Here is a 27,837-nt window from a genome sequence, read left to right as displayed (position 1 = left end):
GTACTGAGTAGAGTTCCCTGTGCTATACAGCAGGTTCTTATTCATTATCTATTTTATATGTAGTAGTGTGTATATGTCAATCCCAATCTCTCAATTTATCCCTCCCCCGCCTTATCCCCTGGTAACCATAAGTTTGTTTTCTACATTAGTGACGTTACTTCTGTTTTGTAAATAAGTTCATCTGTACCCTTTTTTTTAGATTCCACATATAAGCGATATCATATGATATTGTCTTTCTGTGTCTGACTTACTTCACTCAATATGACAATCTCTAGGTCCATCCATGTTGCTGCAAATGGCATTATTTCATTCTTTTTTATGGCCGAGTAATATTCCATTATATATATGTACCACATCTTCTTTATCCATTCCTCTGTTGATGGACATTTAGGTTGCTTGCATGTCTCTTTTGTTGTTTTGTTTTATTTTTTAATTGAAGTATAGCTGTTTTACAGTGTTGTGTTAATTACTGCTGTATAGCAAAGTGATTCAGTTATGCATATATATACACATTCTCTTTTCTTTTTTAGTGTTTATTTATTTATTTGGCTGCGTTGGGTCTTAGTTGCAGCACATGGGATCTTTTTAGTTGCGGCATGTGGGATCTAGCCCCCTGACCAGGGATTGAACCTGGGCCCCGTGCATTGGGAGCGCAGAGTCTTAGCCACTGGACCACCAGGGAAGTCCCACATTCTTTTGTTTTATATTCTTTTCCATTATGGTTTATCATAGGATATTAAATATAGTTCTCTGTGCTATACAGTAGGACCTTGTTGTTTATCATTCTATATATAAAAGCTTACATCTGCTAACCCCAACATACCACTCCACTCCTCCCCCAACCCTCTCCCTGTTGGCAACCTCTAGTCTGTTATCTATGTCTGTGATTCTGTTTCTGTTTCATAGATAGGTTCATTTGTGTCATATTTTAGAGTCTACAAATAAGTGATATTATATGGTATTTGTTTCTTTCTGACTTACTTCAATCAGTGTGATGATCTCTAGTTGCATCCATGTTACTACAAAAATGGCATTATTTTGTTCTTTTTTATGAGTGAGTAGTGTTCCATTGTATATATGTACCACATCTTCTTCATCCATTCATCTGTCGAAGGACATTTGGGTTGTTTCCATGTCTTGGCTATCGTGAATAGTGCTGCTGTGTGAACATAGGTATGAATGTATCTTTTGGAATTATAGTTTTGTTTTAATAAGGAAAATCCTCTTTTGGGCTTCATTCTTGAAATTAAAATTGGGCCAGTAGCCTGAGAGCAGAACAGTGCCCTGTCCTTGCTAACTTTTTGATCATTGCAGCTCTATCAAAGCCAAATATAGATCTGGATTTTACTAGATTTGGCAGGATTATAGCAAACCTTGAATCCCATACAGAAATCTCTCTTAAGAGATTTGATCTCTTGAGGTCAAAATAGAGGCCCTAATATAGTATCTTTGGAAGAAGGAAATTTTGTGGATATTGACTAGATGAACTGCTTTTCTGGTGATATCTTTTTCTTTTTTGCTTTGCTACTTATGCACAGGCTCTGGGGTGAGACTGAGCTCAAATTCTAGAGCCACCATTTACTAACTGTATGACCTTGGGGAAGTTATTTAACCTCTGTGTGCCTCAATTTCCTTATTTGAAAAAGGATGCTAATAATTGCACCTATCTGTAAGGTTGTTATGAAGATTAAAGGAGATAATGCACCTAAGTGCTTAACAGAGTGCTCGGTGTAATAAGCTCTCAATAAATGTTAGCTGGTAGTAGTTTTTGTTTCCAGTGCCTCATCCTTTGTTCACACTTTGTTTTTATATTCTGGGTATTATATAGTAAAAATGGAGAAGGGGTCATTGATACAGTCTTCTAAAAACTGATTTCAGATTTAGTAGGAAAAACATTGGACTGGGAGATAAGAGTTTTGGGTTCTAATCCTGGCTTTGACATTAACTATTTGCATGAGACTGGGCAACTCTTAGAGTTTCCTTACCAATTAAATTGAGGTAGCTGCACTAGATGTCTCTGACATGCCTTCTAGCGCTCAAGTCTTGTGACATTAAGCTTCAATTAGAAATCTTTGGTTTGGGGACCTCTTTATTATCCCATAGCTTTTAACCTTGTTTCCCTTCTCATTGCCCAGTAGGAATTGGACTAGTGTTAGTGGAAGGTGGGTTAGGGAGAGGAGGTAGGAGTCTCAGTGCATTTGGGTGGAAGAAAGTTATTGGCAAGTGGGAAGAAGTGCTCTTGTGACTCATGTTTGTTCATTAAAATTAGAAGGAAATGGGACTTCCTCTAATGGGACCACTGGGTGGTCCAGTGGCGAAGACTTGGTGCTCCCAGTGCAGGGGGCTCGGGTTCAATCCGTGGTCAGGGAACTAGATCCCACATGCCACAACTAAGATTTTGCATGCCGCAACTAAAGATCCCGCATGCAGCAACGAAGATTCCGTGTGCTGCAACTAAGACCCAGTGCAGCCTAAATAAATAAATAAAATTTAAAAAAAGGTTAGAAGGAAAGAATTGAATCAGGTCTTAATTAATAGTGTCTTTACTTCCCTCCCCCTTTATTATTATCAGAGGTCAGAGCTGATTAGCAAAATGCATTTACCCAAGTGTTTTCAGGGTTCCTGTTTATAGAGTCCAAATAATATTGTTAGTTACTTTTATCAGCATATGCCCCTGAAGGTAGATTCAGTGAACTTACGTGTCAAAGCTTAATTGAAGACAAGCTCCAGTCTTAGTTCAAACTAGCTAAATTCAGAGTTGTATTCTAGGAATTTTGTTTCTAATCAATGGATGATGGGGTTATTTGGAGAGGATTTTTAATATATACAACTCCTATGGTAGCATTTTGTTATTTAATAAATACTTCAATCTGATTTCTTCTTTTGCTTTTTCTTCACCAGTTTCTCTAGATGCCCAGATGAAGGCAGTATCACGTTTAATCAGAGTTTATCATTTTGAGCATTAAATTCTCAGCTTGGATTATTTCAATTCAATTTCCCAAGATATAAATTCTCCAAAAGAGGAAATTTATAACCCTCTGTGATACTGACCCTGCCTAAAGCAATAGAATAGCTATAGTGGCAAAATCTAAATAATAGTAATAATAGCTTCTATTTACGGAGTCCTACTGTATATTATACATGACATTGTATTGAATATGTTATTTTATTAATCCCGAGAACAACCCTATGAGCTGGGTACTTTTGTTATACCTGTTTTACATTAGAAGAAATTGTGCTTAGAGATGTTAAGCAAATTTGACAAAGTGTAAAGCTAGTAAGTCGTGGAGCTTGAATTCCAAACTAGATCTGCCTGAGTCAGGGCTTTCTTTTATGTTCTTATTCACGAAAGACTCATTGAACAGAAAGGAGTGAGTGTTGGGCACATGCAGCTTGGTGATTCTGTATAAATCCTGTCAGATTTTGAATAGTGTAGACCTGATAAAGTCGTTAATTTCTCATCATTACAGGACGCTCAGTGTGGCAAAAATCAGTATCATGGGAAAAGAGATGTTAATGTAGTAGGCAGACTAACATTTTTTTTTTGGTTGTTGTTGTTGGTTATTGCTCTAGCAACTACTACAAAGGCTGCATTTACTCCACAAGTCATGTATACTTAAGGCAGAACACTGACTGCTTTTCATGCTGGCAAATCCGTACTTTACCAGTATTGGCTACCTGTAAGGAATGTGAGCATGTTGGGTTTTAGAACAGGAAAAACACAACTTCCACCTCATTTCACAGTAGAGTTCACTTAGGGATACAGACTTTTTGGTGACAGTAGCTGGTACTTTCTGCTTGTTATTTCTGATACTTGCGTAATGCTAACCTGGTAGATACTGTCAGATGACAAGCCTTCCTCCTACATGTTCTCCATAAAAGAACTGCTAGTGACAAGTATTTTATTATATTGAGAATTTTCCTTCATACTGTTTTAGGATAAAGTGTATTTATCGTGAAGCCAGTATTGTGAAATGTTCTTTCTTTTCTTCCTCTGGAATGCGGCATTTTTTTTCTCAGTAATGAACTAAGATGCAAGTGCATTGTGAAGGAGAAGTTGTGCCCACATGGACCCCAGTGAAAGTAACTTAAGTATGTAAATAGATTCTGCTTCTGTTTGGGAAAATGATCTAAGATGGATGCTGTGGTTTTTCTTTCCCTTGGGAGACTAATACTTTATCCCAATATTCGCAACTTAAGGTCAGCGTCTACTCCAGAGTCAGGAAGTTTTTTAGATGTTACTATCATGTTCAGACTGTAGGCTTTACTAAGTGGCAAGGGGAATTTAGGCTAGATACAAAGACAGGTTTGGAAAAGCATGGTAAGTTCTGGAAACTGTAAATGGTTTCATAAGGGCCAAAGCACAATGACAGTGTGAGGAAGTGCCAAGAGATGAGAAAGGATAGATTAGTAGAGACCAGGTAATGAAGGAGCTTTGCATTTTATGCTAAGAAATTTGGATTTGTTCCCATAGATAATGGGGAAACTTCTGATATCTTTTAAGAAGGGGGCAGATAGAATCAAATTTGCTTTTATTAACTCATGAGGCAACGTGGAAGGTGGATTGAAGGTAGAGAGACTCCTTTATTCATTAACCAGTCACCTTATAAACTACGAGGAGGAGTTTGCTTAAGAGCAAGTGAACTGCTTTAAGATGGAGAGGGTCATGATCAAATTAGACCTTTAGAAAAATCCCTCCGGCTGCTTCATGGAGGACTGGGAGAGGAGGAGGATAACAAGGTGTCAGGGAGGTAGGGGAGGGTTTTTTATTTGTGTGTTTTATTTTTTGAAGCAGAAGGAAGACTGAAGAAGGGAGTGGTCGGTTTTGTCAGAGACTGCTGGGAAGTCCTTAAGATAGAGACTGGGAAGTATCTACTGAATTTGGTATGAGTGGGTCAGTTGGTGACCTTTGTGAGGAGAGTTTCCGTGGAGTAGTTGGGGTGGGAGGCAGATTCCACGGAGTTGAGGAGTGTTAGGTGAGGAGGTGGCAGCACTTGTCCTAGCAGGTTGGCCATGAGGAGATAAACTACAGCTGGGAGAAAAGGGAAGAGGAAGAGGCAAGTAAGTGACTGAAGGTTCTAATGAGATTGAAGAGTATCTGTTGCTGGGGTTGCTCCAAGGGGAACAGTGAGGTGGGGGAGGAGAATTAACATTTATTTGAATGCTTGTTTGAAGGCTTGTTGTTTCTCATAACTTTGCAGGACGGGTATTATGATTGTTAGAAAAGTCAGTCTAGCTTGATGCAGATATTGAACTTTAGGATTTCAAGACTTGAAGTAGTTATGGATTATGACTAATCTAGGAGTGGGATTGGGACAACAAAGTAGAGTGGAGATAAAGGTCCTTGGCAATAAGGTCATAGTTATGGGAAGTTGCCTAGGATGGTTGTAACTAGGACGGAAAAGGCAGAGACAGATGCCAGATTCTTCTTGTTCACGTAAAAGAATAAAACAGTCAGTTATTTTACCAGCAAAATTGGCTTATTTGGGAGCAGCATAGAATTGCACTTCGGAACATGCAACTATGTCAAACCACAAATGATAGTCTGGTAAAGCAAAGGAGAGGGAACTCTTTTATAGAGGAGAAGGGGAAGTTGGGAGGGGCTGTTATACACAAAAAGTCCTTTGGAGGAACCTGAGAATTCGAAGGATAGTGGGCTTTTCATTTGCTGAGTTGTGAGTCTCTCATTGGCTGAGCTGTTGCCTGGCAAGGGGAAAATCTTCCTCCTGCTGTCAGAGATGCAAAGTACATCTCTTCCTGCTGGGATCTGTGCTGATGACAAGTGGTATGTGCGTGAGAGCTCCCCCTTCTGGCCTCCTGACTCCATTTTAGTGAGGTTTCCCTTTATTAGTTTTCACATTCTCCATATATTGAAAGATGACCTGGAAATGACTTATGACATTGACTTAGATAGTAGTGTAGTTGAGTGACAGCTCAACCTCCGTGGAGAGGAAGGTTTCCCTGCTGTCCCCCCACCTATCTGAACGTGGGAGAACTTTGGGGAGAGGGAATTATGATATCCCATATTCTAGTTCCTATTTATGAGGAAAATTTGCCAAGAAGGTAGACTTTTTTAGTTGAGCTCCTTTGCTGAGAGATCAGTGAATGCTCTTTTATGAATAGATTTAGTCTGTGATTTCTCTGTGGAGAAGATTACTGTCAGTTTTTTTTCATGTGAATGTGTTTGGAAAACTGCTGCTAAGCAACCTTTTGTCATTTCCTAATGTTTCTATAATCTGGTGTCAATGCCTAATGATCTCATTGGACTAGTGATCTTCCCTCCAGCTATGCTGGCATCAAGTAAGTACATTAATAAACTTTAAGAAATGCATTCATTAAAATCCAGGTAATCACTTTGGAGTTGGCCTTGGCAGTGTGTGAATGAGCTGGACAAGTTAGAGAAAATCTTGAGCCCGAAAGCTACTTTGTCTTTCAGGTTGGTTTGGGCACGGTAACAAGAGATGAATCAGTTGTAATTTAATGGGATCTGTCATTACTTTTATAAGATATATCACTTTAATATGATGCTTTGTCATTAATGTTTTAGTAATATGATAGTCTTAAAGAGAGTTGATATTCCCCCTGTTTTATTATTTCTTGGCTCCATGACAGGACTATGCATTAAAATGCACTTAATATTTTAAAAGGGATGTCTAGGAAAGTAGTTAAAAAACAAACAAATCCCAAGTGGCTTGATCTGATTTATAAACTCTAACAATGTGCAGCTAATAGCAGATAGATTTTATTTTTCAAGGTATTGTGTCACCTCTCTTGTGTATACCTTCTATATTGGAGCATAAGTCATAGAAATGTTATTTTGCCCAACATTAGGTTTGGGAGAAATAGTTTCCAAGACAGGAATAGCAGAACAGTGTTATTTTATGCTGTACTTTCCCCTTTTATATAAGCCTGCTAAAGTTCAGAGGTCAGGCAAAGAGGTTTTGGAGGTAAAAGTGAGCTGATAGAAATTTTTAGCAACAATGAAAGAACATATAATTATCTAATATACAAACTTCATATTAGATATACCTTATATACGTATCACCCACAGTCAAATAAATGCCAGTTACAATGACAGTCATTTTTACTTGCCAAAATGGCAAAGCTTTATTTAAAAAGAGATCATACTCAGTGTTGCTCTGGGGGCAGGGGACTAGATGGGCACAGCTTTAGTGGTACATATCCACAATGTGTCAACAGCTTTAAAAGTGTATACTCTCTGACTTAGCAGTTTCATTTTTAGAAGTTTGTCTTACAGAAATAATTGCAGATCAAAACAAAAATGTACCCATAAGAATATTTACTGAAACATTGTTTGGAATAGCAACAAAATGAAACAAAACGAAACCCAAAAAGTCTAATCCTGGAAGAGCAATTTTAAATTATGACACATTTTCATAACGTTGTAGAAAACTAAAGACATTGAAAGATAAACAATATGTGTTCTTAAGTGGGAAAAGCATATTTCATAGGGTAAGTATGTATAGTATAGTTTCACTTCTGTGTTGGTAGGTATACATATAGGAAAAAACTACAGACATACTCAAGGAATTTAGGGTGAGGTGTTGAGTTAGGTAATCCAGGTGGACCTGGAAGAAGTTGGAGAGATGATGGAGCTGAGCTTGAGGTGGAAAACATTGAGCTAGGTGACAGACTACTGTTCACTAAAATGTCAGTGGTTGCATTCTGTAAGTGGTAACGTTAGTGATTTTTTTCTTCTTTTTTGATATGTATTTTCTAAAATTTCCAGAATAGACATGTATTGCTTTGTAATAAAAAATATCAGTATTTTAAAAAACAAACATAGAAAGGTGGTTTGGTGCTCAGCGTTCAATGAATTGTCAGAAGAGTTTATGTTGTGAATTTATTAGCAAATAGGCTAATGGCATGTGATGTGATGATGATGAAAATGATTGTTAAGTCACCTCATTTTTGTACCTTTAGCCATGACCAGTTTATGGGATTCTTTTGGGAAGATACTAAATTAAAGCAACATATGGAAAGATGATTTGTATTTAAAGCCAGATCGCTGGATCGTGGAAAATTGAAGCATTTTCCTGAATTGCTTCCTCAGATCAAGAATATTTTTCAATTAAAGGCCTTCTTAGAGATCCAGCTGCCTCCTGTGTCTCACAAGATTATACTCTTACCGATCTGCTAAGACCTACAAATATGTTGAACTTCAAATTGATATAAAAACAAGTGTTCATCTGGATTGACTAGATAGCAATTAGGATTGTAATTAATTTGCCATTGCCGATCTACCCGGAGCTTAGAAGAATCACAGATTTTTAAGAATTTTAGAGGAATTGAAGTTGCAGTTTCAGAAAAGTTGCAGGACATTTACGGTTTGGAAGTGTAATTGGAACACAAACATCTATCCATGGCTTAATTATCAAACACTTGGCCTGTTATGGCAACTTCATGTAAAGAAGTGATGGATATAAAAGTCAGCTGTATCTACCAATAAAAAAACATCAAAATGCTTTAAACTTTGTATTTGAACCTATGATTCCAGGACTGTTCTAACATATTTTAACTCTATGGTCAAACTCTAGGCAAGTTTGGTTCCCTTATGTTTGTGCAAATACATTTTTTTCATAAATCTTTTGAAGTAAAAGCTAAGAATTATGATTAGTTGTGTAAATCTGGAATATGATTTGAAATGTTCCTTGATTTCATATCCCTTTGTTCTTGAAGGTAGTATCTTTATAGTTGTCAATATTCTCTTTGATTTATTCAAAATGGATCAGTTAATAAAATTAGTTCCCTAACTGTCCACTTTTAGTTTCATTAAAAGCAGCTTTTTGGATTACTTTGGGATTATGGCTAAATTTCTATTTTTATATGGCTAATAATTATCGTTTTACTGTATTTATGAAGTAAAAAGTTCATGTAACTGCACACATACAGATTTATGATTCTATGACTATTTCTGAAAAATTTCAGTGATCTTGGAGTTGTGCAAGAGCAAAACCCTAGATTAGATGAGACCTCTGTGTGCCAGGCTGGGGCTTTTCTGAGGCTCCAGTTTGTTGAGGAAATGATGAAAGTCATACATTTGTCTTGCCATTTTGTTTCTTTATCTATGAGATCATTGTGAAAGTCCCTGACTCTCATTACGGTGAAACTGAGATTTTAAACATTCGTTTCTCTTTACATCCAAAATTCATCCTAGGTAAAAGGAAGAAGAATTCCAGATATGTTTCAAACAACAGTTGTCAGTCTTTTCCTTACTTTCCTTCCCTTGAGCCCCTGGGCTCATCTTTGGATTATTATATATAGTACCCTCCTAGGATACTACTACTGAACATTAATGAGGTACCACTGTCCCAATCTATTCTGTGTCTCCTGGGCATGTCTAAAACTGTAGAAGGGGCAAAAAAACTTTGGATTGACCGCAGAGGTTAGTGGAACCATGGAAATAATTGGCTTGTTAAATTGATTTGACAGACATTCATTAAGCACCTACTATGCGCTTCGTATAATACATTGGTCTGGGCATTGATGTTACAAAGATAGTGAAAAACCTGGGAGGAAGGAATAAAGTTACATAAAGTACTAAAGGGCACTGATAAGGAGATGATCAATTCTGTTTGGGAGTTGTCTAGAAAAGCATCTCATATACACATGTTTTTAGAGCAACAGAATACAGTTTTGCTTTGTTATTTAAAAAAAGGCATTCGGGCTTCCCTGGTGGCGCAGTGGTTGAGAGTCCGCCTGCCGATGCAGGGGACACAGGTTTGTGCCCCGGTCTGGGAAGATCCCACATGCCGCGGAGCAGCTGGGCCTGTGAACCATGGCCGCTGAGCCTGCGCGTCCAGAGCCTGTGCTCCGCAACGAAAAAAAAAAAAAAAAAAAAAAAAAAGGAATTCACATTCTTAGTCAACAGTGGCACTGTGTGCTCTTTTGGGTCCCAGTCTTCCCTAACCACCCTGGTTGGATGAGATCTGTTACTCCTTCAAATTCATAGTATTCTGTCTGTTTTCTTTATGTTGTACATTTGTCCGATTCTGGAAAAATGTTAAAGATCTTAATGTTCTCATTTTAGTAAATAAACCTCTTACTTTTTCTTTATCTTGTCTTTCTAATCTCATTTTCTCTCCTTTTTTCCCTTCATCATTTTATATTTTATCCAGTGTGACTTTTTATGAGCTATCTTAAAACATTTTCTGAATCAAAGTGAAATATAAATAAATGACATATTTGCCTTTTTGGTAGTATATGTCATATGCCTTTTATTAAAAATGTGAGTCATGGGCTTCCCTGGTGGCGCAGTGGTTAAGAATCCGCCTGCCAATGCAGGGGACGTGGGTTCAAACCCTGGGCCGGGAAGATTCCACATGCCGCGGAGCAACTAAGCCTGTGCGCCACAACTACTGAGCCTGTGCTCTAGAGCCCACGAGCCACAACTACTGAAGCCTCGATGCCTAGAGCCCGTGCTCCGCAATAAGAGAAGCCACCGCAATGAGAAGCCTGCGCTTCGCAACCAAGAGTAGCCCCTGCTCACCACAGCCAGAGAAAGCCCATGCACGTCAATGAAGACCCAATGCAGCCAAAAGTAAATAAAATAAATAAATTTATTAAAAATAAATAAACAAATAAATAAAATGTGAGCCAGTATAGAATGAGTCAGTGATTTAAGTACTCTTAACCCCACAATACTGAGCAAAGTGCCTTGCATATAGTATATAGTACATAGAAGTAGATATGCACTTAGTGCCTTGCGTGTTTGTTGAATGAATGATTGATGTACATATGAGAAAGTCTGCTGTTTCGGGTCTCCTCAGCCCACATCTGGTTTGCCTATCTATCAGACTGCCTGCCCTGTTTGATCCAGATGAACTGGCTGAGTATATAACCAGTGTTTTGCTCAGCACACCTCCTTGTGTGTATGTATTTAAGCCTACTTCCAGACTAGATGCCAGGGAGTCAAGTGCATGGCAAAATGAAGACTGGCACTGAGGAAATTTCAAGAGAGGTAATCCAGTAATAATGGCCAGTGGTTCCTCTGAATCTTGTTCCCTCAAGTTGTTGAACTTCAGAGAGATGTAAAATTGCTTGCATTAGGGTAGATCTGTGATTTTGTTCTGATAATGGATTAAAGTGAAAAGGTCATCCATGATATTGCTGTGGATGAATGTGATACTGATCAGGGAACATGCCGATTTTTTTAAGCCTGCATGCTTCCATTAGCAACTTAAGAATAGTGAAACGCTGCTGCTTATTCTTTTTACATCAAAAATAGAGAAGTACCGGGACTTCCCTGGTGGTCCAGTGGTTAAGACTCCACACTCCCAAAGCAGGGGGCCCAGCTTTGATCTCTGGGCAGGGAACTAGATCCCACATACTGCAACTAAGAGCTGGCGCAGCCAAATAAATACTAAAAAAAAAATAAAGAGAGACAAATACCATATTTTCATCCTGTTGAATCTGCCTCTTTCTCATGCCACTGGGTTTGGGCAAGTTTATATGTAACTGATATTTTTCTGGTCGTAAAATTACAGCTATATTTATGAGAATATTTTCTAATTTCTTAGCGTTAAGCTATAATATGGATTTAGGAGGCTTACTGTTTATTGTGTTTATTGAATAAAATTTTTTCCCTTGTTTTCAACTGTGAAAACAAGTGAGTGAAAAGCCTTATTATCAAGGTGCATAGCTTTGCTGGACCTCTGGATGATGTTTAAGGGAAAATATAGTCCCTGCCCTCAAGGAGATTGTTGTCTTGTATAGTTAGAATGAACCAGGTACAAGTAGAGAACAGTCACAGTTTATCCTCAGGAGCTAGGTTGTTGAGAGGATTAGGAATGATCACTAGGAGATCAAAGTACTGGAGTCTTCTCAAAGAACCTGAACTGTGTCCTGGAAGGGTAGTTAATATTTGCGCAGGTAGAAAGTAGGGGTAAGAGGTACCTGGCAAGTGGACCTTTTAAGAAGACTGTAGTTGCTGCAAAGGCAGAAATGAAAAAGTATGTTTTATGTGAAGTTGAGTGAAGAGTAGTAGGACGAAAACTGATTGTTTGGGGGCAGTAACTGGAGAGATTGTGTGGGGACAGGTTTCAGAGGATATTGAAAGCCAGACCCATAGTTTTGAGTTTGTGAGTAAACATGGCTCCTCATGCACTGTGAAAGGATGATTTTAGGAACTTTAGTCTGACAGTGATACTATAGGGGATAGTTTGCAGTATATATAACCATGGTCAAGATGAGGAAATTAATTAGATAATCTCAAAGGGATTTTGTGATCATTTATTGAATCCTTACCGAGCACTGTTTGCCCTAAGTGCTTTAATCATTATTTCATTTAAACCTGACAGCGACCCTGTGAGTTAGATATTATTACTCTCTTTACCTTAACCAGTGAGGAAACTGAAGCACAGCAAGGGCAAGAAACTTTCTTTAGGTCCCAAAACTAATAAGGAGTAGAGCTTCAGAAACCATGGTCTTAACCACCATGCTCTAAAATATTATGTTTTCCAGAGAAAATAAAATTAACATTCTTTTCTTCTGTGTAATTTTTTCCCCTTATTAATTCCCTATCTCCTTAACTACAAAACGATTTAGTGGCCTTAGAACAAAGGTTTGCCTTGGGGATTTCAAGTAGGTTCGCTCATTTCAAACTCTTTTCAAAACCAGTAATTACTGGCTGCTTATAAATAATACTTCGTAATTTCACTTTTTTCTTTCTAAACTGTGGTAAATCAAAACAACTTTAGACTGGACTTTAAGGAAGAAGGGAGGCTAGCAAATTTCACAAGTGTTTCTGGCTCGCTGAGTTTCTTTACCTGGGTCAGCTTATATAAACAGTAATAGTTTTTGTATTTATGTCTGTTTAAATATACCATTATACTTACTTAAATGTAAGCTGACAGAAGCTCTTTTTAAAAAAATAACACAGACACACACAAAGTTTGGATTTCTGCAGTCAGAAGATTCATCATGGATTCCGAATTCATTTGCGGTCGTTCTAATTGATGGACATGTACTGTGTAATTTAGAAGAGGGCGTTGCTTGGCAGTTGGTGTTCTTGCTCCAGGTCCCCTTTGTCATTCGTGACAATTGGTCTCTTTGCAGCACATCTTTTTAGGACAAGGGATTGAGCTCCTGTAAAAGCATTCAGAGGTTTTCCAACTAACGATTTTTTTTCTCTTATTCTTTACTGTTTGGTTTCTTTGGCAACCTGGCCTCCCCTATCACCCTGCTGACATCTTACAGCCCCTGTTCCTCTCCCCATTCCCCTCCATTACTTGAGGGTTTTTTTCCCTTGTTGCTTTAGGTCTGCACTGGAAGAATATGCATGTTTTCTTAAATTTCCATTCCTGTATGTTTCTCAGAATATATTAGAAGGATAGAGGGAGAAAAGAAATCACTTACAGAAGCTAAGTAACCTTGTCTTTTTGGGTGTCTTTTTATGTCTGCCATAAAAGGTTACGTTTATTCTGTTGCCTATAGTGTCTTTTTGTTGTTGTTAAACAGTAATAAAAAAATGTTTTCCAGTTAATCCAGACATTTTATAATTAAAATATGTTAATAATGCAAGGTATTGTAGAGGGCAAAATAATCTGGAAATAGTGTGGTTACTATAGGGTTACTCTAATTTTTTTTTTTTAATTGTGTCTATGAAAAAGCATTTCTATTACTGTGGGGAGGGGAAAGGAAGTAAAGATCTAAAAATCTGTTGTTCGTATTTGGTCCTTTAGTGATAACGTTTTGAATCCCAACTCCTCATGCTGTTACCTCCCTATCCCGGACAGTGGTGGCCATTTCTGCTACCTAAAGCACAGTGAAAAGCCCTACTTCTTTAAATACAAACAAAACAATTTGTACAGTTAATATATATTAGGTGCTACATGTTTGATCCTGACTGTAGTGCTAGTTGCCATGTCATTTACTTTTACCTTTGGAAATATTTTCCTTTGGCCTCAATGTAATTTAAAAATATGCTGGAGAGCATATGGAGTGTATGTAGGTAAGAAGTAGATAAGAAAGGAAGAGATAGGAACAGAAATAGTAAGAATTACTACACAAGTGCCTTTCCCTATAGGTGCAAAATATATGAGGTTTCTGTATGTGTGTCTAAATATATGAAAAGATAAGATGACTCCCTTTCTCGGTGTGTGTAATAACTTGATGATATATGTGTATGAATGTATATGTATATGTACATAGATGTGTGTGGTATAAGTTAAGAATGAAAAACCTGGGGACTTCCCTGGTGGCGCAGTGGTTAAGAATCTGCCTGCCACTGCAGGGGACACGGGTTCAATCCCTGGTCCGGAAGATCCCACATGCTGCAGAACAACTAAGCCCGTGCGCCACAGCTACTGAGCCTGCGCTCTAGAGCCCACAAGCCACAACTGCTGAACCTGCATGCCACAACTACTGAAGTCTGTGCGCCCTAGAGCCCACACACTCTAGGGCCCACGTGGCGCAACTCCTGAGCCGGCATGCTGCAACTACTGAAGCCCGTGCTCCTAGAGCCCATGCTCTGCAACAAGAGAAGCCCTGCAGTGAGAAGCCCGTGCACCACAGCAAATAGTAGCCCCCGCTCGCCACAACTAGAGAAAGCCCGTGCACAGCAATGAAGACCCAGTGCAGCCAAAAAAAAAAAAAATGCACACAAAACAATGTATTCAAATAAAAGTGAATCTATTAAAAAATAATAAAGCTGTGTTTTAAAAAAAAGGAATGAAAAATCTGCTGTAGAAGCAAGAAGAGGGAGGAATTAATTTTGCTTGAAGAAGTCAGGGTAGGCTACATTAAAAACATTGCCCACAGACCTGGCCTTAGGAGAGTGAATGAGAATTACTAGTTGTGTACGTTAGTTAGTGCCAAAAAGTGTGGGGAGTGGGGAAAGGGGCAGTAGCTGGAGTATTGGAAGATATAATTGAAAGGTAGGTTGGAGGCAGATTGTGAAATACAATTTGACTTCATTGTTTAAGCAATAGGCAATCACCAAAATATATTTTTGGTTCAGTCTTTTAGATCAGATTCGTGTTTTGAGAGTATCTCTAATAATATAAAATAATGTGTACTTCATGACAGAAACTGTATGATAAATGATGAATTAGTAACTTAATTATTAGGATGATCAAATTATGCCTGGTTTCCCCCTTCCTTCAATTAAAAAAAAAATCTGTACTGAGGTAGTTTTATATAGTGATTGAGTTAGTATCTGATATTAAACTCCTAGTCTCCCACTTATTAGCTGTTTCTCTGACTTTGGATAAGCCTCAGTCTCGGTTTAATTCATTGGTAAAACAAGCACAGTAATGCCTACCTCAGAGCACTGTTTTGAGGATTAGATTGAATGAGGTAATATACATAAAGCCCAGTACTTCACACAGAAAACTTACCTATGTAGCGATTATTATTTTGTGATACTGCTTTCATGATAGAAGAACATTTTTGGAATGTGAGGGATTAATGGTTTGGGGAAGTGAAGCAGGAGACCTTTGGTAAGTAGATTAATTAGGAAGTAGATTAATTATTGCTTTATCCAAACAATTCTTTTAGGTGACAAGGGAATTCAGAGTAGAAGAGAAGATTTGGCAGTGGAAGAGAAAATGTGATCAGTTTAATTATGGATGGGCTGACTTTCCAGTATAATGGAGAAGATGAGGGTGATATCCAGGGGGTGATGGTTGGAAATATGAAGCCTGGAGTTACAGACATGGAAGCTATTATGGTCTGATTGGAGATATCTGAGACTGGGAGGAGTGACTGAGTAGCAGCCTAAGCAGAGAGAGCGAGCCTTAAGGAAAACTAAGGTTTAAGAATTGAGAGCCTGTCAAAGAGGTTATTCCTGTTTAACTCTAGGGATATAGTTCACTGGTCTTTTGTCCTATATTCTTTTAAAAATTTATTTATTTATTTATGGCTGCGTTGGGTCTTCGTTGCTGCGTGCAGGCTTTCTCTGGTTGCGGTGAGCGGGGGCTACTCTTCATTGTGCACGGGCTTCTCACCACGGTGGCCTCTCCTGTTGCAGAGCACGGGCTCTAGGCACGCGGGCCTCAGCAGCCATGGCACGAGGGCTTCAGCAGTTGTGGCACGTGGGTTCTCGAGTGCAGGCTCAGCAGTTGTGGCGCACGGGCCCAGTTGCTCCGCGGCATGTGGGATCCTCCTGGACCAGGGCTCGAACCCGTGTCCCCTGCATTGGCAGGCGGGTTCCCAACCACTGCGCCACCAGGGAAGCCCCTGTCCTATATTCTTGAAGAAACTGGAGAAATAATGTCTTTTAAATGTACTTTTAAACATTTATTTTAATAAAATAATCTGTACTGTTATACTAAGATATTCAAATCTGTATTCTGCAGGCCCGTAAGTTTAGACTTGTTGCTTTATTCATTAATGTATACAGGATATACCCAACTTTGGTTAGCGTTCTGACTGTTGGGGCTCATTCATAACATTTTCTCCCGTTCTCTCTCAAAGGGGGAAAATGTTCATTCTTTAATCTGGGGAAGCTCTCTGATGTTGACAGGTTTCCTCCTCCTCAAGTCTAGACACTTGGCCTCTATAGTAGCTTTGTATTCAGGAAAGTTCTCACCTCTGAATTGTAGACTTAGTGCACATTTGCTGGTACTTGGCTAGTCAAGAGCCCTACAGTGATTGGTATTAGTAAACCCCATGTTGTACTGCTTGCCAGGCAGCTCGCATAGTCGGTATGTCTGGCCATAGACTTTACATGACTGCACCGTTAAAACACAGACTGTCTTACTGCCTTCTCACAGAATATCTACGGTTTCCAATTTATTTTTTTCTGGGGGAGAGGGGAAAAAGAATCTTTTGCCCCTGTCTCCAGACTGATATTTAAACTTTGGCAGCTTTGGATCTGATGTAATAAAATATTAAAGAGACTCGGAAGTTATTAGAACAGAAGTTTCAATTGCTTATTTCCCAGTTTGCAGTAAGGTTTAACTTAGGCCCTGTGTGTATTTTTAGTTACCTTTTTGAGTTAAACTGTCAGAAACTATCTTGCTTAGGTTAAAGATTTAGTTGTTAATTGTCCCGCCTCGTTCTACTTCACGTGTCAAAATCTACACATGGGATTTTAATTTGGAAATCCACAGTAATAGGAAGTTAATTCCACAGGGTCAGGTCTAATTTTTCATTTTAATTTACTCAATCCCTTTTATTTATTTATATTTTTGGCTGCGTTGGGTCTTCGTTGCTGCGCGTGGGCTTTTCTCTGGTTGTGGCGAGCGGGGGCTACTCTTCGTTGCTGTGCGTGGGCTTCTCATTGTGGTGGCTTCTGTTGTTGCGGAGCGTGGGCTCTAGGTGCGCAGGCTTCAGTAGTTGTGGCACGCGGGCTCAGTTGTTGTGGCTCACGGGCTCTAGAGCACAGGCTCAGTAGTTGTGGCGCACCAGCTTAGTTGCTCCACGGCATGTGGTATCTTCCCGGGCCAGGGCTCGAACCCGTGTCCCCTGCATTGGCAGGAGGATTCTTAACCACTGCGCCACCAGGGAAGCCCCCCTTCTTTATCTTAGACTACTCACTGAAAATAACTTGGGTTGCCTTTAGTTTTAATGCAGAACTTTTATTAGGATTTTATGGTGCTGTATCTTTTTGGTCCTGGAGGTGTGTGTGGCGTTGTGGGTGGGGTGGGAGGCTGACCTTGTCTTCTTGATCTGTAGGGACTTAGAAAGATAGTTTCTATCGGTGTTGTTTTCAGGAAGCACAGTGGCAGAATACTGAAGTGCAAGTTTGTACAGACTTTAAAGAAGTGTAAGGTGGGCTATGAAGTTACAATGTTAAATTAGTTTCCGGTCTGCCCACATTGTTTCCAAAGTTCACTTTACATTTTAAAAGCCTTTACTGATTTTTAAAGCAAATATAGAGAATTGCATGAAAACACAGATCATCTGAGGGACATTTGAACTCGCAGAAATAATGAATGTAGAAGGAAGAGTCCTGCTGGCTAGGCGTTATAGGCTAGAAACCTGCATTTCAAGTTTAAACTGCTTGGGTAAGATGACTTATTTTCCTGGTTTATCCTTATATTTTTTACCCCTGCGTCCCTTTGCCATTATCGCCCACAACGTAGAAGAATATTCTTTTGTTTATTGTAGTTTTATTTGGAAGAGAGACTAGAGTGTGGCTTATATAGGGGCAAGAGGGAGAATTGAGGTCTTTTCAACGTTAGGCATTTCTGTCTATGGACACGGCATGTGTCCTCTTTTAGGTCCTTTACTAACGTTTTCTAGCTTTCTCCATAAAATTCTCACACATTTTTGTAATGCTTTTTCCAAGGCTTGAGATAGTTTGTGGCTATTGTGAATGTGTTCTTTTAAAAATTATCATCATCACATCTTCTTATAAATTAATGTTGGTATATTAGAAAGTTACTGAATTTTTATATGCTGGGATCTCATAATTTATTTTGTACATAGGTTTTACTTATCCCTTCAGTGCTTCAGTTTCATCATCTATGAAACAAAGGGCTTGGGTTAGAATAAGATATTTCTAGTGTTAACATTACATGGTTCTGTGTTGAGGTAATGTCCTTTGTGTTGAGGTAATGTCCTTTACATACTTCAAGAGGTGAGTGGGAGTTGTACCACCCAACTACAGGTAAGTTCTGTGACTACAGCCAAACCTAGCTTTTGTTCATATGTGTTTGCATGTGTTTAACACACTCAGTTCTCTGTATAATGATTCTTGAACATCTTGAGGTAAAGAGTGAATACTTAACATTTTAAAAATAACTCTCGGGCCTCCCTGGTGGCGCAGTGGTTAAGAGTCCGCCTGCCGATGCAGGGGACACGGGTTCGTGCCCCGGTCCGGGAAGATCCCACATGCCGCGGAGTGGCTGGACCCGTGAGCCATGGCCGCTGAGCCTGCGCGTCCGGAGCCTGTGCTCTGCAATGGGAGAGGCCGCAACAGTGAGAGGCCTGCGTACCACAAAAAAAAAAAAACAACTCTCAAAAGTACAGTTTCTTATTCTGGTTGAAATGGTTTACTATTATCTTTTCACCCTGCATTTTAGTTTGTTGCTGTGTTAGATTTACTGCATATTTTCTCTCCTAAAAATAGACGGTCTTTAAGTCACAGTTTTTATAAATATTTGCATCTCAAGTCAAATTTTTTCCTACAACATGGGTTTCATTTGGTGAGTTTCACTGGAGCAGGTTATGTTAAGAGAGCTTTCTACCACGTGTTTATTCACTTCCATACCTCTGTCCCAAGTATCCTATGTGCCAATGTCAGAAGATTCCACTGGGAGTGTGAGTAGTATTCTTGGAGAATTATTTTAATATTTATTTCTGCTGGGTGGAGGGAAGCAGATGCTGTACTTGTTATCTCTGAGAATTCAGTCCTAACCCCCAAGTATCCCTCAACAACATGGCATCTTTTTTATCTTTTATAAAAACATAGGTTATATAAGTTATCTAGATGTTGGTCAGGAATTTGCTTGAACAAACTGAAATGGCTAAATGAACTTTCACCCTAATTTGAGTAGGGGTCCAGAAAATGAATTCAGGGCAAAGGTTGGCAGAGGTCATATTGGGGTGGCCTTGAGCTAGTACCAATATGTATGTATTTAAATTGTGGTAAAATTAACACTAACATAAAACTTGTCATTTTACCTGTTTTTCAGTATACAGTTAAGTAGTGTTAAGTACATTCACATTGTTGTGCAACCAAACTCCAAAACTTTTTTCATCTTGCAAAACCGAAACTCTATGCCCATTAAAAAATACCCCATTTCCCCTTTCCCCCAGCCCCTGGCAACCACCATTCCACTTTCTGTTTCTATGAGTTTGAACCATTAGTTATTTTATGAGAACTTGACCTCCTTTATGTCAGCTAAATGGATTTTGAGGATGAAGAAGAGAGTAATGGATTACTGTAAAACCAGTAGCCATTCTCCATAATCACATGAGTGCTGGTAGTTGCCAAGCCTGAAATTGGAGCAACAGCCAGTCTTCAGTAACGTGGAGTTTGGAAATTCCTGTTCCTTTTGTTGAGGAAGAGGAAGAGGATGATAGTGACTAACAGTTACTGGGCACTTATTACTTGCCTGAGGTTGGAGGAAAGACCTGCTTCTTCTAGAATGAAAAAGAAAAGGCAAATTTGGGTGCATGAAGATATCTAGAGACATGAAATTGAGGAAATTCTTCATGTCTGTTTTCTCTGTCAAGCACAAGAGTGGGTCATTTGTTGAAAGTTAGGGATTTGAGCTTGACTAGAGGGCTTGAAGAAAGTGACAAGTTTGGAATTGCTAGGAAACAGGGTAGGGACCCATCAGGAATAATAATAATAATAGTGTTGGTACTAATAACAACAATAAGAACAGCCAATATTTATTAGTTATCTGTTCTATGCCAGCTGTATCACCAGTTCTAGGTGATATATCTTTTAACCTTTATAGCAACGTTATTAAAGTAGTTGTTCTACAGATGTGAAGCTAAGTGGTAGGGTTGGGATTCCAATTTCATTCTCTTGCCTCAAGCCCAGGCTCTTCTTTCTGCACCGTTAATGACATTGGGGTTCTCTACTTGATATCAAAAGCCAGAAGTTTAGAGTGTAACAAAAAAATTGTTCTTCAGAAAAAGGTGGAAGAGTGGACTGAAAAAAATGTATATATCCAAAATATAATAAATATATTGATGCTTTTTCCCCCCAACCAGACTGATTGATGCCCTTGATGGGTTGCTTCACTAACTGAAGTGAGCTACCACAGCCCTGTAGAAACCCAGACCTGGTTATGTGACTTGACAGTTAGAGGTATCTGAAATTATAAACTCATTTTCTCCGTAAAGCCTGTGTGTCTAAAATACTGAATTGAGGTTAATGCTAGTAGGTCCTTCAGTTTCTGTGCAGGAGTAAATGAGGACCTTTTTATTTGTAGTTATACTATTCATTGAATAGGCATTAGTTGCACTGATTTTTTTGGGTGTGTTAAGGGACTGCATTACAAAGTATACGTTTTTTAAACAATAATATCTTTATGCATGTACATTATTGCTCTAAATAAATGCAAAATTTATTAAAAAGATAGCCCCTTAGAAGCATATGTACAAGCTTAAGTACTCGTTTTGCTTTTATTGGATGTGTATAAAGGAACTTACAGAGTTGTAGGTGAACAAATGGAGGCCAAAAAAATTCTGATGTAAAGCAAATCAGAAAAGATTAAGTTATAACAAAACCTCTGCTGACTAGCATTTTAATGTCCAGATGGACAAGCAAGCTCTTATTAATTTACCAAGGGTAAACTCATCTGGTTTGATCAGTTAGTTAATTTCTAGGCTGTAATTAGTTTATATGAATACCCTTATTACTCAGATGGAAAAACTCATTGCTGTGTTATGCTTTAGATTTACATTGCCTAAAACTATAGAATGTAGCTTTGCTCCCCAAGTCAGTATGTCAGATTACTTACAATTCAAACTGAGCACTTACCTTTTCCAGGTTCAACCCTTTTAAACTTGGTCATACGTCATGTGCTAAATGTATCCTGTGTACTCTCTACCTTGTTAGGATGCTAACTCTTTGATTTTAATATAAGGAAAAGAGCTATCAATAAAGTATGACATGAAATTACAGTATAGATGGATTTTATCAGCTTGGTAAACACAAACTACTATACAATAGGGCTTTGTTGCAGACTCTTTTTATAAGTGGAAAACTCTTCCAAAAGACGTTTTTGAAGTTTTCTATGAAGAAAGATTGCTAGTGAATGAAAAGAACCTTTTGTAGACCTCTACTTGGGAGTCTGGTGACTGGTACTTTGGGATTCTATACACAGAGCTCCAAGGCTGGGAGAATATCTCAGAGTAAAGCTATCTCAGTTTTGCATCCAAAGCTATTAATTTCTTCAATTATGAGAAGAAACCACAGATTGTGTAATGGCCTTGGTATTTTGTTGGTACGGAGAGGATGATCTCAGAAGACTCGTAAGCCTATGTTGGGATGTGTGTGACACGTGCCTTTTCTCCGATTTTTTTTATTTCAACAGTTGCAGACACATTTTTGAAACCGTAGATATCCTAAGTTAGCAAATCTGAATCAGTGCACAAAGCGACCATTTTTGCCAGTACCAAATGCATACTTTGCTGAGTTTTCTAATCTGGGCTCCAGAGTTTATACATAGCAAATTCTAACATTTGCCAAGTTCTGTTATGACCCAGAGGGGAGTAGAGCAAAGTGGGATGAAGAATCTGGAAAAGCAAGCTGCCTATAGGGTAAATTGCATTTTGGAATTTGCTTCCATGTGGATTTTCTCCTCATGGACCACTGTGATGTTTAGCAGGCTGAGCTGGAAAGGTCATATTGTACAAGATGAAGAACAATAAATGGTCTGTTCAGTGACTTAGTCTTAAGCCTCCTGCAGTGCTGACTAACGGCTGCAATAGCCATTTTTCCTCTGGGATAGAAGAGTTTGGCTGTCATCTTTTGGGGAGTATGGTAATTTGTAGCCATTGCTTTCAGCATGGTGGGGAGATCTGACGCGCAAAGGCTTTATTCCAGTGGCTTATAGCTCCTTTTTTTTCATGAACTGCTGTTTCTTTAGTCTTAAGAATATGTTTCAAAAAATGCATATGAATATTAAATCCAGTTAATTCATTTTCATTTTGCCAAAGAGAACTTGAATTTACCTCTTCCTATATGACATTGACCTCATCTTTTTATTTTTTTAATTTTAACCTTAAGACATTGGCTCTAGAAATAGTTTGTTGTTTTTTCCTTTAAATCGGTACAGTTTCCTTTACCTTGGGTTGTGGTGCAGTTCTAAACCATGTTTAAAATACGTACAAGGGGGCTTCCCTGGTGGCTCAGTGGTTAAGAATCTGCCTGCCAATGCAGGGGACACGGGTTCGAGCCCTGATCTGGGAAGATCCCACATGCTGCGGAGCAACTAAGCCCATGCGCCACAACTATTGAGCCTGTGCTCTAGAGCCTGCAAGCCACAACTACTGAGCCCAACTACCACAACTACTGAAGCCTGCGCTCCTGGAGCCTGTGCTCCGCAACAAGAGAAGTCACTGCAGTGAGAAGCCCACGCGCCTCAAGGAAGAGTAGCCCCTGCTCACTGCAACTAGAGAAAGACCACGCAGCAAGGAAGACCTAACACAGCCAAAAATAAACAAATAAAATAAATAAATTAAAAAAAAATACATACAAGGGCATAGAGCCCAATAGAGTTTAAGAGGTGTGAAGAATCTGGGGCAAAAGTTACTGTTTCTAATAAGTTTAAGTTCCCTCTGATTTGCTTTGTGGGAAGTGTATTAATTAAGGACATTTTCCAAAGCATTTCCATCCAAGTAAATATGATATTTTACATGGCTGCCTTTTAAAAACATAGATGTATTCCTGACATTATTTATCTTTTTTTAGTAAGTGAAATAGCTTAAAATGAATGGTGAGTAATTTCTTTGACAGTAATATGGTAGATTAGATGTGCAGAGAATTCCCTTCTGGTCAGAACATTTTAAAATGAAGCTGGGGAAAGGAAAAATATATGTAAAATACTGAAGCCCATGTGAGAAAAACAACTGAAGGCCTTGAAAGGACTAGAAAGCATGATTCCACAATGTAGAGTAAGTACTGATGGTGGTGGTTGTGCTGAGGGTTTCCTATGGCTTTAGAGCCAAAGGGAGGAGGGACAAGAGAAGAAAATAGTGTCCAAGCAGAGTGGGAGGTCATATTAGAAACTGCCCTATATAAAACTGGGATCCCGGAAAGGTGACTTCTCAGTGGATGAGTAGGAGAAAAAGTTCCCTGCATACAGAGACTTGCATATTAATGCCTTGGGTCTGAATGGAGAAGGGGAAAAAGTCTCCCAAGAAACTGCCTAAACAGAAGCTTGCCCTCACATGGATTTGCAGCCAGGATTTTGCACTACCTGTAAGGCCTGAAAATCTCTCAGCTGCTAACTTTGTTGTTAGTAGTCCTAGTTGGTTGTGATTCCCAGAGTCTGGGAGAATCAAATTTAAATCTCTGTGGACAGACCTCAAAAATTTTTATGGATAAAGTTGCAAGAAATGTGAGCTTGCACAAGAAGACAAGCAACTATGAGTGAGTCAGGTGTAGCAGATTATATTTTCCAAAGATGGCTGCCACAGTATTTCCCAGCCCATGTGCCCTTCTAGAACCTTGCTATTCTGCTATCAAGAAGTAGAGTCTGGGGCTTCCCTGGTGGCGCAGTGGTTGAGAGTCCGCCTGCTGATGCAGGGGACACGGGTTTGTGCCCCCGTCCCGGAAGATCCCACATGCCGCGGAGCGGCTAGGCCTGTGAGCCATGGCCGCTGCGCCTGCGCGTCCAGAGCCTGTGCTCCGCAAAGGGAGAGGCCACAACAGTGAGAGGCCCGCGTACCGCAAAAAAAAAAAAAAAAAGTAGAGTCTGTCTCATTCCACTGAACCTAGCCAGGGCTTTCTGACTGCTTTGACCAAAAGTCAGTCAACACGGAAGTGATATTATGTGAATTCTGAGGCTAAGTCATAGAAATGCCGCACACCTTCCTTGCTCTCTTGGGATGCTCATTATTGGAACCCATCACCATGCTGTGAAAAAGCCCATGCAGTCCATGGAGAGACCCATGTGGAGATGAACTGAGGCCTAAGCTGCCAGCTGCCAGCCAGTGCTAACCTGTTGATGCCTTGTGAGAAGCCTCTGGAAACTGGATCCTCCAACTGCCTGTCAAGCAGCCCTAGGTGATGCCACATGGAACAGAAACAAGCTGTCCTTTCTGAGCCCTGGGCAGATTGCAAATTTGTGAGCAAAATAAGTGATTGTTGTTGTTTGAATGCACAAAGTTCTGGGGAGGTTTGTTACACAGTGTTAGATAACTAAAACATCAGCGGTAATCATTAGTCTTGTAAAGACTGTAGATGTTTAAAGAAATAAAAGAGGAGATTAAAATTACGGTATGGTGAAGAGACTCAAAATTGTTGAGGAAGGTGTGAAAGAAGAGCTCAGTCTCAGCAGAACTTCTAGAAATAAAAAACAAATGACAGGGGCTTCCCTGGTGGTGCAGTGATTAAGAATCTGCCTGCCAATGCAGGGGACACGGGTTCGATCCCTGGTCCGGTAAGATCCCACATGCCGTGGAACAGCGAAGCCTGTGCGCCACAACTACTGAGCCTGCGCTCTAGAGCCTGCGAGCCACAACTGCTGAGCCCACGTGTCACAACTACTGAAGCCCGCGTGCCTATTGCCCGTGCTCCGCAACAAGAGAAGCCATCGCAATGAGAAGCCTGCGCACTGCAGCAAAGAGCAACCTCCGCTCGCTGCAACTAGAGAAGCCCACGTGTGGCAACAAAGACCCAACACAGCCAAAAATAAATAAATAAATAAATTTAAAGAAAAAAATGACAAAACACAATGGAAAGATGGTATAGATTGGATAGAATTCAAGAGTGAAGTGGAAGATAGATCTGAAGAAAATTTCTGAAATTTAGTACAGAGAAAGAAGAGATGGGACATATGAGGTTTAATGGCACGGAGAATAAGATACCACATATGTCTGATTTAGCAGTTATCACACTTTTTGACATTAGGACTTCTTACACTCTTAAAAATTATTGAGAACCCAAAATTGCTTTCTTTCCCCACAAATCGGATTTTTTCTCTGAATCTTAAACATATTCTTGGATTGGTGGCTCATTTCCACCAGCCCGTTCAACTTTAGCATTTGTCTCATCCCCAGTGGCTTTTCCAGAACTACCACCTTCACCATGAAGCTCAAACTTAGTCCCAGTTCAAACTTAGACTTCTTCAGCATTTTTACTTTTCTCACAAAGACATCATGGAGTGGATAAATAGATTGGCAAGTCTTTTCTGTCTTTTCCAATGCTGTCTGGAATCAATTTATTGACCACTTTTCCAAGTCATTTGTCTGCACCTCTCAGGTCATGATTACTACCATCATCTTCCAAGTTTGGTGGACCTGTTGATGCTCAGTCTAAGAGGTTTTCTGCATCAGAGTGTTGTGTTTTTAAGTAAAACCAACACAGAATAGATGAAGCAAGTAACCATTGGTAGTCTTGACATCAACATGAGCTTCAATCATGGTCTGCCATTTTGACCACGGAGCACATTTTGTCATGGCTAAGATCCATTCCATGGAAATTAGTCAGGCAGTTTTTGCCTTGAACATCCTCAGTAATTAGCTTGACTTTTCAAAATGCGACTTCATCCTTCTGCAGATCAGCAAGGCTCACTTCAAAAATACTACCCTTGAAGCCATCAGATGTGATTTTCATTCCTTGAGTTCTTGTAACTAGTGGTTTTCCAGTATTTCTTATAGTGAGCATACTGGTGCTTTTATGTCATACCAATTTTTCTTAAGAAATGGATCAACCACTTTCTTCTTGACTCCCATTTTGCTGCCTTTTGTAAGGCGCTTGTTCTTTTTTATTTTTCACAGTAGGAAAAAAATCACTTATAATATGCTATTATCACCTTCGTATAGTCTAGGTAATTTGCACTAGACTAAAAGTGAGGTCTCCTAGAAGGGCGCCTGTTCTTGGCGACCGCCATGGTGCTGCTCATAGAGCCAAAAGGGCCAAGTTGCTTTTTCGTATGTGGGTTACACTTATAATTTGGAGATGTTTCTGCATATCTGTTATAGTTCAATAAAAAAAATTTACTTAAAAAAAGACACCATAAAGAGAGTGAAAAAATAAGCCACAACTTGAGAGAAGATGTACTGACAAAGTTCATCTAGAATATAAAAGAACCTTTCAAATTAAAAAAAAAGAAAATAGGAAAGTCGCGAACAAGTTTATTTCACAGAGGCTGAAATAAATGGTCCGTGAACATATGAAAAGATCCTCAACCTTTTCAGTAATCAAGGAAATACAAATTAAAACAGCGAGGAACTGTTTGCTCCCCACCACTCACCAGACTGGGAAAAATGAGAAATAACAGTTGTTGGTGATGATATGGGACAGTGGGAACAGTCCCACTGTTGAATATGACCATTTTGGAAAACAATTTGGCTTTACTTATTGGTTCCTAAATATATACCCTAGTGAAACTTTTGTATTCATGGCCCTGGAGACAAATATAAGAATATTTAAAATACTGTTCATAATAGCTAAAAATGCAAACAACCTAAATGTCCAGCAACTGTAAAGCAATAATAAAGATGGTATATTTGTAAAAGAATGACTATTTAGCATAAATATTGTGAATCAGGTACCACTGCATGCATCTTCATGGAGGAATATTATAAATACATTATAAGGATCGAAAAAGGCAGTTAACAATGATCAGTCTGATTCTCTTGATACAAAATTTAAAAACAGGCAACTCTAAATAATATGTTGTTTGGTGATACATATAGGGTAAAACTGTAAAGAAAAGCAAAGGAATGATAATATAAATTTTAGGATAGTGATTGTCTTGAAATAGGGACTAGAATAGAAAAGCACATAAGGAACTGTGGTTTGTATGTGACGTATTTCACAATAAAAATTTCTATGAGCATACTGTTAAAAAGAACCCCAGAGTGATTCTTTTTCTAAGGAAAGATTTGGTAATGCAAAATACTAGTTCTTAATTAATCTTTTGGTAGGTGTTCTTACATAGAAAATCCTCCGGTAAATATATCTTGAATTTGTTTTTCACGGTTTCTTCATGTCAACCTTGCTAAGTAGGGAGCATGACTAGGAAGAAGATGAAACAAGGAGGATTTATCCACATGTTCAAGAAGTTCAGGGGTTTGTAGCCTTAGAATGAGAAATTAGGCCTCTTATCCTACCTGTCTTAAAATTGACTTACGATTTTTAAAAACAAAAAACTGTTCTTAGTTTATTTTTTTGGTAAGCAGCAGAGGCACTCTTTTGCCTCTACCCCTAGCCTGAGTGTGCTGTTTTTAAAAATC

The 27,837-nt window shown here is 39.1% G+C and overlaps 1 protein-coding gene and 1 pseudogene across 6 annotated transcripts in view; one reads left to right on the top strand and one right to left on the bottom strand.

Moving 5' to 3' along the window:
- Window positions 1-27,837, top strand: part of SIK3 (SIK family kinase 3) — a 245,552-nt gene that overhangs the window by 94,538 nt on the left and 123,177 nt on the right. The window lies entirely within an intron of this gene.
- LOC137230898 (small ribosomal subunit protein eS1 pseudogene) lies at window positions 25,456-26,355 on the bottom strand (annotated as a pseudogene).

This window comes from Pseudorca crassidens, chromosome 9 (assembly GCF_039906515.1).
Source record: "Pseudorca crassidens isolate mPseCra1 chromosome 9, mPseCra1.hap1, whole genome shotgun sequence".
In the NCBI taxonomy this organism is placed as follows: domain Eukaryota; kingdom Metazoa; phylum Chordata; class Mammalia; order Artiodactyla; family Delphinidae; genus Pseudorca; species Pseudorca crassidens.
The sequence above is the reverse complement of the archived record's forward strand: the minus strand, read 5'-3'. Positions and strand labels throughout refer to the sequence as shown.